A 10,062-nucleotide genomic window follows, 5' to 3' on the forward strand; every position below is an offset into this window, starting at 1 on the left:
TCGTCGCTCCGCGTTTCCTCCTCCTTTCGACTTACTCTCCGCTGTTGACGGCGCGTGAGCTTTGCCTCCCATGATGCTGCGCTCCGCAGCGGTGATGTACTTCCGCTATTGCGCTGCTACTGTCGTCTGCTACGGGCAAGCTTTGTTGACACCATGAATCCCGCACTTTGCTCAAGGCTGGAAAACCGAACGAAAAATCTGGCCGCATGTGTGCGGCTGCCTGGCCTTGCCCTTTCGCGGTATTCGTTGGTGCAGTTGCTATCGGTGGCACGTGACTTTTTTATCGGCGGCGAACTCGCAGCCGTACTTGAAGATCGTGCGCTCGTTCCCTTTGATGCACCGACACTGTTTATCCAAAAAGTGCCGTATCAGATGTGGCCCCGCTGGTGCCGGGTCTTATTTTGCGGCGGTCGTAATTCCTGCCGGCGGCATGTGAAAACGACATTTTAAATCGATACAGAACCCGTGCACAAAACCCTTCAATCATGTGACCAGTTCAGCTTGGGGCGACGCGTGGTGGAGAGCGGCAACGTTGGCAAAGCATGCTCCACCGCGGCTCTGAGCTTTCTAGCGCTGGAGCGAGCGCCACTTCTTTGAGAATCTCAAAGATCGGTTGCCTTGACAACAAGGCACAAACCACTGTAGAACTCAGTTACGGTTGCGTGTTCCCGGTTCAGCTCGGGGCCCCACCTCGCGACATGTGGGCACTGCAGGCGTACCACCCACTCCCATTGGGAAGTGCGAGATGCGTTTGACATTACAGGAGGCGATGGTGTGTGTGTGTTGTGGACGTCTTTGTTTCGCGATGCAATGCGACGTTGTGCTTCTGCGGGTGGATAGTGCTTCCCATGGTCTGGGTTATCTTCCTCGAGCGACGTACGACTCAACTTCGCATGGGGTATGTGCAGTGTGCGTGGCTAAAAGCTATCTCGGCTTGTGCGCCGGAGTTAAGTGACTTGCTGTTCGTCCCCGCAAACCGCGCGCGAGGTGAGTGCCGAATTTACGACGGGCAGGAGGAGGCAACCCATCGTCTTTCAATCGCGGTTCAGACTTGCAACGCATGTTGTGACGTTGTGTTCGTTCGAAACCCATCTCTGGATTGTTTTGAAGTAGAATAAAATGTATGCGTCAAACCCGGGCATTCGGCTCAGGGCGTTCTCTGCGATTGCACGAAAGAAGTGCCACGGGGCTTCAACGCTTTCTTTACGGAACGTTCTCAGGTAAGGGAATATCCATGTCGTGTTATGGCCGTGCTGCATTTAATACAAACGGTTAAACGTTTGTTTACACTTGTTTCGTTTGTCGTAAAATGTCCAAGCACTCCGGCACTCCGCCGGCAGATCAGCCGGCGAGCCGACGCTGAGCAGACGACTCATCTCTTTGCCGGAAGTGCGTGAAAAAGCCGCCCAATAGCAGGATGTCTAGCTCATGACGAACATCTGGGAATCGATGATGTAGACATGTGAAGATGGCGGCGTCCAAAAACACGAAGGAAAGGGTGAGAAAAAAGCGACAAACTTTGCAACAAAAGTCTGAGCTTTCCGCTGCGCGTAAAATAGTAATACTTGGCACAGATGACGTTGACGACCCAATCTAACGATTGCGCTAGTTCATTTAGTGTGCTCAAAACGCCTTTCAGGGCCCCTTTAAAGTAGCGTAAGCTGTTCAGGCGATGCTGACTGACGCCAAGACATCAATTTGTCGATCAAGGAGAAACCTAGAGATTGGTTGATTATTTATTAATTGATAGATTGATAGATAGATAGATTGATTGATTGATTGATTGATTGATTAATTGATTGATTGATTAATTGATTGATTGATTGATTGATTGATTGATTGATTGATTGATTGATTGATTGATTGATTGATTGCTCGATCGTTTGATCGATTGTGAAAGAGGCAAAACCCGTGGTGGGAAAACAGAGCAGAACGAATAAATTTGGGTGCGATATTCAATTTTTGTGTGTTACTCTTGAGTATAAAAACATATTTAGAGGCACTATATCTGTTTTTCAGGGTGTGGACATTCTTTTTACGTACATTGCGGGAACTCAAACTGTTGCCCACTTTGGGCACATTCACTCAGTGTCCTTCCCGACGAGAAACTGTTAACGGTTCGTCGTCTACGTATCAGTCGAGCTGAAAGAGACCATTTTTAGAGAATCGAATAATTTTTGAACTAGCAAAGTGTCCCTTCGAGCTCTTTCTAGGTGTTCTTGTTTTTTATTCTGGAGGATGAGGAAAGCAAGCTGTGGATCACGACCTGGGGCAAAGTGAGAGCGTGTCCATAAGACTTGAAAAGTTAGGGTCAGCGTGCGACTGACCAAAGGGCTGTTTAAGATAGGGCTAAAGGGAGAGTCGCAATAATTGTAAGTAATCTTCTAAGTTATATCTGGAAAATAGGGGGAGTTACCAAAGTTCCTATCAGCAAAGATTTGTCCCTGCCTATTGCGAAAATTTGGAGCAGAAATGAATCATGGTGGTTATGCTTCATAAGCTGTTTCCTAATTATCATCTTGTATTTTCAACACGGCTGGAGCAAAAAGAATGAGATCAATCCGGTTATGGAAGAGAAAGCGCTTCATGCGCGCTGTTCAAGGATGTAGCCATGGAATGGTTGGAAAGGAAATACCTCGCAAAAGTGTTCACTGGTAGGTTACCTGCGATCTGTATGGTGTTACCCAGGATGCCGACGATGCTATGCAAACCTTGTTGCAGCGTGATTATTTGTTTTTAAATGTATTGTAGTAACCATACAACTTAGTGCGAAATGTGATTTAATTCTCGAGGATTGAAACAAGTAGATGACAATACCGCCTTGTCTAGGTTCAGCTTGTTCACACTATACAAAATAAATCAAATATACATTAAGAATTGTCCGGGCTGCATTTGGAACACACTCTTCCAAAAGTGGTGATTGCCTATGCTTGTATCCTAGAAATATTTTACACAACAATTATGTACTTCCAGTAATAGCGTATAAGACAGAGAGTTAAGGTCTTATTCAGCCGCTAAAAGGACACCTTGCGTCGGCCAGACCAGCCACAGGAAAATGAATATTAAAGTAACACTTTCAAACAACAAACCCGACATGTTGATTAGGAGCAGAGTCAGCAAAAGGGTCCCTGGGTAAACTTTGATTCCTTTCCGGGTAATCGTCCGAAGTAGACTAATAGACTTACCTTCGGCCAATGAAGGAGCAGCAGAAACCAGTTCTAGAAGGACAAATGAAGTGACTACCGTCATGAATACCATTTTTGGAGCCTGCAATAGTACCCATCGAGAAATAAATACATTTGCATAAAGAACAAGCGAGACAGTGGGCTTCCCGCGTACCTGGATGTTCTGAAGAGTTTCTCGACAGGAACTGTTCAAGGATTTTTATTGCTAGGAGAGGAAACGGAGGAAAACACTATATCTGTTGCGTGCTGATATATTCCATACTTAAATATAAACCAGACAAGGGCAATGTCCGTGTTATGAATCTTACATATCTCTTCACGGTCAAGGGCGCCTAAAAACTAAAATCAGTTTGAAGGACACCTAAAAAGCAACAAAACGTATTATTTATTTTCTGCTATTTGTTACTACTGGCTCCAATTTTCAGTGATCCAAATCGCGAACACCCATGTAATTTCACAGTGCTAGCGCTTGCAAGAAAAATACTCCCGCTCATGAAGATAGTACTGCAAGGTTAGAAATAATCACTTTGCGATCGTTGCGGCAAACGGTGATAATTTCGCCTGCAGTACCGTGAGCTAGAATACCCATGTGTCCTATTTCACAATACCTACAAAATACAGCGCTCTAGACCCTTATGAAACAATTAAAATCGCGTGCGTCCCAATTTTTTCTGAGGACAACGACACGAATACTGCCGACTATTCTGGTGCGAGCAGCTCCGCTGGAAAACTTATTCCGTCCGCATTCCTCCATGTTGGCTCACGCGATCTTAGCTTCAATGCATTATTTCTTTTGCGGACAGCGTGGCTCGGGCCGCAAGGACGCATTAGATGCGGATTCGCTAAACCACGTCTAATGCTTAGGTGTTTGCTCCTGTGCTCTGGTGCCAACTTCTACCAAAAATAGTGTACTTTTATAGGATTGGCCATAACCCCAGCCATCATTCTAGCTTATCTATACAAGCACCTGGTGGGCCCCGCTTTCCCTTAATGTCTCAATGTTAACAACTGCTTGGGTGAAAAGCTGCGCATCTTAGCCGAAGTCACTGTGGAAGGTAACAAGCGGATTTTTCACTTTCTCACTAAACAGCACAGCAACAACTGGTGTTGCCAAGAAAAGGGAAAAACGCTTGCGTACTTGGTTCTCACACTCCCACAAGAATGTTAGAAATAAATCACCGCGCTTGGGAAGTCTCCAAAACCAACCCTGGCCAAGCTCTTTGTCTTCGTATCTATAAGTGTGAAGATTAAAAAAATGGCTGAGAATAAGGGTGGGTGAAGTTTCCGTACAAATAAAGTAACGCCACTAATATTTTCATGAATTTTAAGTAATGATAACGCAAAATCCAAGTGTACACATTTAATATCTCCCTTTGTGTCTTAGATTAAAAGGCAAAAACTGTTTATCTTCGACAAAGGCTATATTTCCAGGTATACGTAAGTCGATAGCAACGAATTAGGACGTAATTTACAAAATGTTGCGGGAATTGCGCACGTTATTTGTTACGATTACAAAAGCAGCAGCCTCCTTCCTCCTCATTTGCTGATGTGTTCGCTACGATTCTTATTGTAAAATAAAGTACTAAACATTCAAATCCTATTTTTCACTCGTCAAACACTTACTATGCTGCTTGAAAAAGGCTATATATAAGAGTACTTCCATTTACGTGCGACTTTTTTTCTGCGTGACCATCATGATTAACAATATTGCGGATATACGTATCTTCTAATTAACTAATACGATTTTAATGCAGCAGCTACAACTGGATATTTGTAGCTTTTTCAGAAGTGATTCTATTGTTTCTTACCACAAGTTGTACGAAATCTGCTTGTATTGGACTGTCAGCTTCTTACATCGCTGGGACGCAAACTACGAGCAGTTATACAACTCTCCGTCTGAGGCCTGTTCCACAAAACAGTGATTATTTCAACAGAACGTATCTGTACTCTTCCGACACGACGGTTTCCGTAGAGTAGAAGTTGTGCCTCAGAATTGAAAAACGCGGGCTGTATAAGTATATCCCCGATTGCCAAAAACGTTTGCTGTTTAGGGGTACATCTTGAGATAAAAATAAATATTGTTGTATCACTTACGCTTCATCACTCGCAAAATTTGCCTTGACACGCTTGCTTAACCCAATGGATAGATATATAGTCGTTTAGCGAGCTTTCACTTGAGAATCATTACACTCACACATTAAAAGTAAAAAAACAATTTCTTACCCTTTCGTACCGCGCTGCTTGGTTACCTTCAATGGCAACACTTCCCGTTTTTTAATGGGGCAATCGGCGAAAAAGCGCAACCAAGCTTCATATAGCACTACATGCGAACTTACCTCTGCAACGGCCCTTTATACCTCTTGGAACACGCCATCAGGAAGAAAACCTGGCAAGATGAGCAGCGAACTCGGCCCATGTGGCAGTATGGAACAAGAGTGGAAACATCAATTGTTGTTATCTTCCGCCTGTTGACTTTTAACCTTTTCAGGGGTCCTTTCGCACCACAGCTGTCAAGAGAAGCTACTGCTTTTACGCGGGCACGTGTACTCATTTATTAAACGTGCCTTTTACAAGCGGACCTTATGACATGTTGGCAGGGCGAATAGGGTACATAAGCTTTTAGTGGTCAACCGCCAGAAAACATTGTTTGCTACGACCATGACCCGCGGCCTGGTCACCACCTAAAAAGGAATCGAGCTGACCTGCCAGCCTTCAGAATATGCGAGCTCTTTGTTATTCCCCCCACGGCTACAGGAAAGTTAGAAACCGACGCGTTCCTCCTACACTCTTTCCGATGCATGCGTTTTTCTGTACAATTTCACAGCTTTACAGCATAGCGGAAGAAATAAAAGGTATTCACAGGCAGATATTTCCTTGGCGTTCTCTGCTTACAATATCTTTTACATTACAACGGCACGTGTTTGCAAAAAAAAAAAAAAATTCCGCAGTTAAGATGTAACAAATAATTGGCCTGTTTGGTTCTTTCTAATGAACACGTAAATACAATGAGCGCACCATTTACGCCTCTAAGCAAATGATAATTGATCAAATCGTCGTACGCGACTGCAGTGTGGTGTTAAATGCACCATAAAACGTGTGAGTCAATTTATAGATACTAACATTTTATCTACAGTGAAAAGAGGGTATGCTGGGGGCATGTTAGTCGAATGGGTGGCGTCAAAGCCAAGCTAGTAGCCCTTAGCTAAAATATGCCTTACTTTTAATCTATTTTAAATGTACTTAATACATGTATTAACTTTGTATTTTTCATATTTTGTCCACATTCCATATGCATTTTAAATACATTTCAAATGTATTCAAAATCTACCCCCAGAATACATGAGGAGTGTAGCGAAATTTTGTATATCATGCATTTGAAATGCAATAATGATGCAGAGAAAATATCATTTTAAATACGTGCAATATGCATTAGCAGTTCATTTTAAATGTACAGAAAATACTGCTTCAAATATACTCAAAATGTGCTATTAGTGTACACTGAGTAAACCCCTCATTACATTGACACATCCCATTTTAATGGGTCTTAGGGGAAACTGTTAACGTTCAATTTAGGAAATTTTATTTTGTGGTTTCGAAATGTTTAATATGCTCTAGGCTAAAGATATGCTCCATTGTGAAAAGCTAAGCCGGCCCTGCTCTGAACGCGGGCCAGCAAGTGACTGAAAAGAACAGCATGTATGTACACAGACTGGCATTTTGAAATTTGTTTACTGTACACCTCATCCGAGTGGCCAATTTCGCTATTACTAAGCAGCAGGAATGAATGCCTTTCAGCCACCTCTGTAGCCGGCGCAGATGCAGCGTTCTGCATGAGAGTCCTGGTACTTCGGATTCTCCCAGGCGGTAAATTTCCCCATCACCTGCAATGAGAAAGAAGAAAAATATTAATGAAACACTTCTTTCTTAGACGCAAATACATGATAAATCAGTCAGGCCTTTTCTGTAGCCATGCCAACATTCTCTGTGAGCAAGAATTTCTTACTTTCCCCGTCAAAGAGAAACAGAAAAAAACCCGTCATGAAAACAATGCCCCTTTGAAATACGTAAAAGGATATATGTCATGTTAAACATAGTTTATATTGTCATGCGGCTATGCATCTTCAAGACCATTATAAAGAAAAGCTGGAGGGAGGGGAAGGTTTATGAAATGAGATAATCTAGGGATAAAAATTATCGAAAATTAGGAACAAAAGACACACCTAACATAGCAAAGTTCTTATCGTTAGTGCACTACTTCTGTTTCTTAGTTGCTTGAGTTCACTTGAAATGGTGGCCGTTCTAGTTTTTCAATTGGGTGAAACTGGTCTGTAACCATGAGTGGAACTAAGCGCAAACAGACACCGGGAAACGACACCAGCGCTTACTATCAACTGAAAGATTTATTAAAATCGAAAACACATTTATACCACACCAAGACCTGACAATCAAGCACGTGTGACCGTCGCACATGCGTACGGCGGTACATGAGGACAACCGCCCCATTTCCTTCTCGTTTTCTTTCCCTCATCTTCTACCCCCTCTCCTTAAAAAGTTGCAGTTCTGTATCTCGAATACTCAGTTACAGGTATTGGTCTCAGGGACGGGTCTTGTTAGGTCTTGGTGTAGTATAAATGAGTTTTCGATTTTAATAAATCTTTCAGTTGATAGTAAGCGCTGGTGTCGTTTTCCTTTCTCTTCCCTGTGTCTGTTTGCGCTTAAGTTTCACTCCTGGATGTTCACAACTAGCTTGTCTCTTTGCTTTGGACTGTGACCCCACAGGAAGGCAATAGATAATATAAGTAGTAATCATAGTACCTATAATTATTGTTATGGGTTCCGTATTTCAGCGTCACCTTGTTCGAAGATTACGTTCTAAAAAAATTGTGCGCAGCGAAACAGTTTAAAAATGCATGGGGAGGAATGTAGTATAAGGCTTCCATAAAAGCCATTAGATTGGCGTGTGCACCCAACGATGCCTTCAAAGGAACGGCAAAGTAAGTTTATTTCTAAAAAAGGGTAAGTTACGAGCCTTCCTTAAAATGATAACCTCTTAAATGGTAGCAAAGCAAAGCAAAGAAAGCAAACACGCAAAGAAAAAAATTGTCCATTTGTGCTGACCCACATAAGCAATTTCTCGCTCTCATCCGCACACCCCCGGTAATTTTATACTTTTTGCTGTCCACAGAAACCGTAATTATTTAATTAGGGAGCAACGTGGAAAATAATTGTAAATGCTCGCATCTTTAATATACAAAACACAGATTAACACCTGTTAGTGTCAGGGAGCATCAAGTAAAAAGGTAATGGCTTAATTAATACTCGAGACACCTAATAGAAACTCACTTACGTTCACCTTTTAGACGCAAATGAGCATTGCACCTCCTAAACACACACAACCCGCCATGCAGCCCACGCGCACCCGCTCTAGACTTCCTGCTCTGCGGTGCCTTTCGGCACCTTCTTTAAATTCGCACTCGACCACGAGCGTCCGAACGGCCTCTCGAAACGTGCACACGTGTTAGTCATGAATGCACTGCGAAAAGGATACAGTAAGGAGCTAAAAAGTTGCTAGGAAACACAAAAGAGGAAGGGTGGAACGTCCTGAAGTTTCAGGAAGTTTTAGGGGAGTGATCAAATGAATAGAGAGTTAAAGCAGAGCGGAGAAGAGGTCCCGGTACGGTATCCGGTAGGCGACCGGCACTACTGCGCATGCGCAGAGGTGAAAAACTGGGTGTGCGCGTGCGCAAGTGCGGACCATTTCTCCGCTCTGACTCTCTAATAAAAAGAGACGAACACGGCCGTAAGAGAACCCGTGCCTGGAACCGAGAGAGTGTTGCTTTATTGGAAGAGTAAATAGGGGTCTCGTGCGAGGAACTGGGTGCCTCCCTCGCAATGCCCCCCCCCCGCCCCCCTTCCCCCACTTCTTTCTCCGTTCTTACTTTGCTGGTTCTTGGTTCTCGGTGGCGGTAGGAACACAAACTGATGAGAATGAATGCTGCAGTAACTTACCCGTGACTCTCGTACAGTTTGTCTTAGATGGATAAATCATTATACGTCCCTGGGCATGAACCCCTTAGTTTCGCTGCAGCCACTAGCACCGAAGAATACGTGGGTCACTTTTAACACGTTCGCTTATTTTCAAACAGACGGCATAAACTCTTTCATGGCTCAAGTAGACAGAATGGCGACATGCGGCCGACAAAAATTGCGAAGGATACTCGTCTTCTCGCCGTCCGCCCCTGCCATGGGCATTAGTCGGATGCATGTATGACACAAACTGGGTTTCTTCCCCATACGACGGCTGCTGTGAACATGCGCGGCTGCGAGCGGCTGCTGCGAACAGAAAACATAACAAACGAAAAAAGCTGCGTCCTTAGATAGATTTCGCCAGTTTCTAAATCGTATAAGCATGGATGGCGGAGTTTTTGTGAACCGGCTGTACTAAAGATGTTCCTGGCTATTCTGTGTTTACTGCAAAGTTTAGTCCTCAGTAAGCTCAGAACGGAATAACTCGGTCTACAAGGAAACTTGTTGCAACACTCCCTCGGCCACTGTGCAGGACGCGAGCTATAAAAAATAAGCGCAAAAGCAAAAACACTAAAATTTGTTTTAATTCTTTGCGTATTCTTGCTGTCGTTGATTTGTGAGTACATTCCCTTGCACGGAGTAGTTACGGTAGGAAACCTTGCTCGCACGTGGAGGTACGCCTAACCACCACGTGCGGATTTCATAAGGGGCGTTAGCACTCTTCGATTGCAAGGCAAGCATACGTCGACTAATTATTGCGCGACCGTACCGGCAAACAGCCGGTAAATCGGGCTTACCCGGGCTAGACGGCCGTCCTAAGACAAACGCCGCTGCAACGCGTCGTCCAAGC

This window comes from Haemaphysalis longicornis, unplaced genomic scaffold, assembly GCF_048455015.1.
Source record: "Haemaphysalis longicornis isolate Haplotype H1 unplaced genomic scaffold, Haemaphysalis longicornis Haplotype H1 scaffold_17, whole genome shotgun sequence".
Classification (NCBI taxonomy): Eukaryota; Metazoa; Arthropoda; class Arachnida; order Ixodida; family Ixodidae; genus Haemaphysalis; species Haemaphysalis longicornis.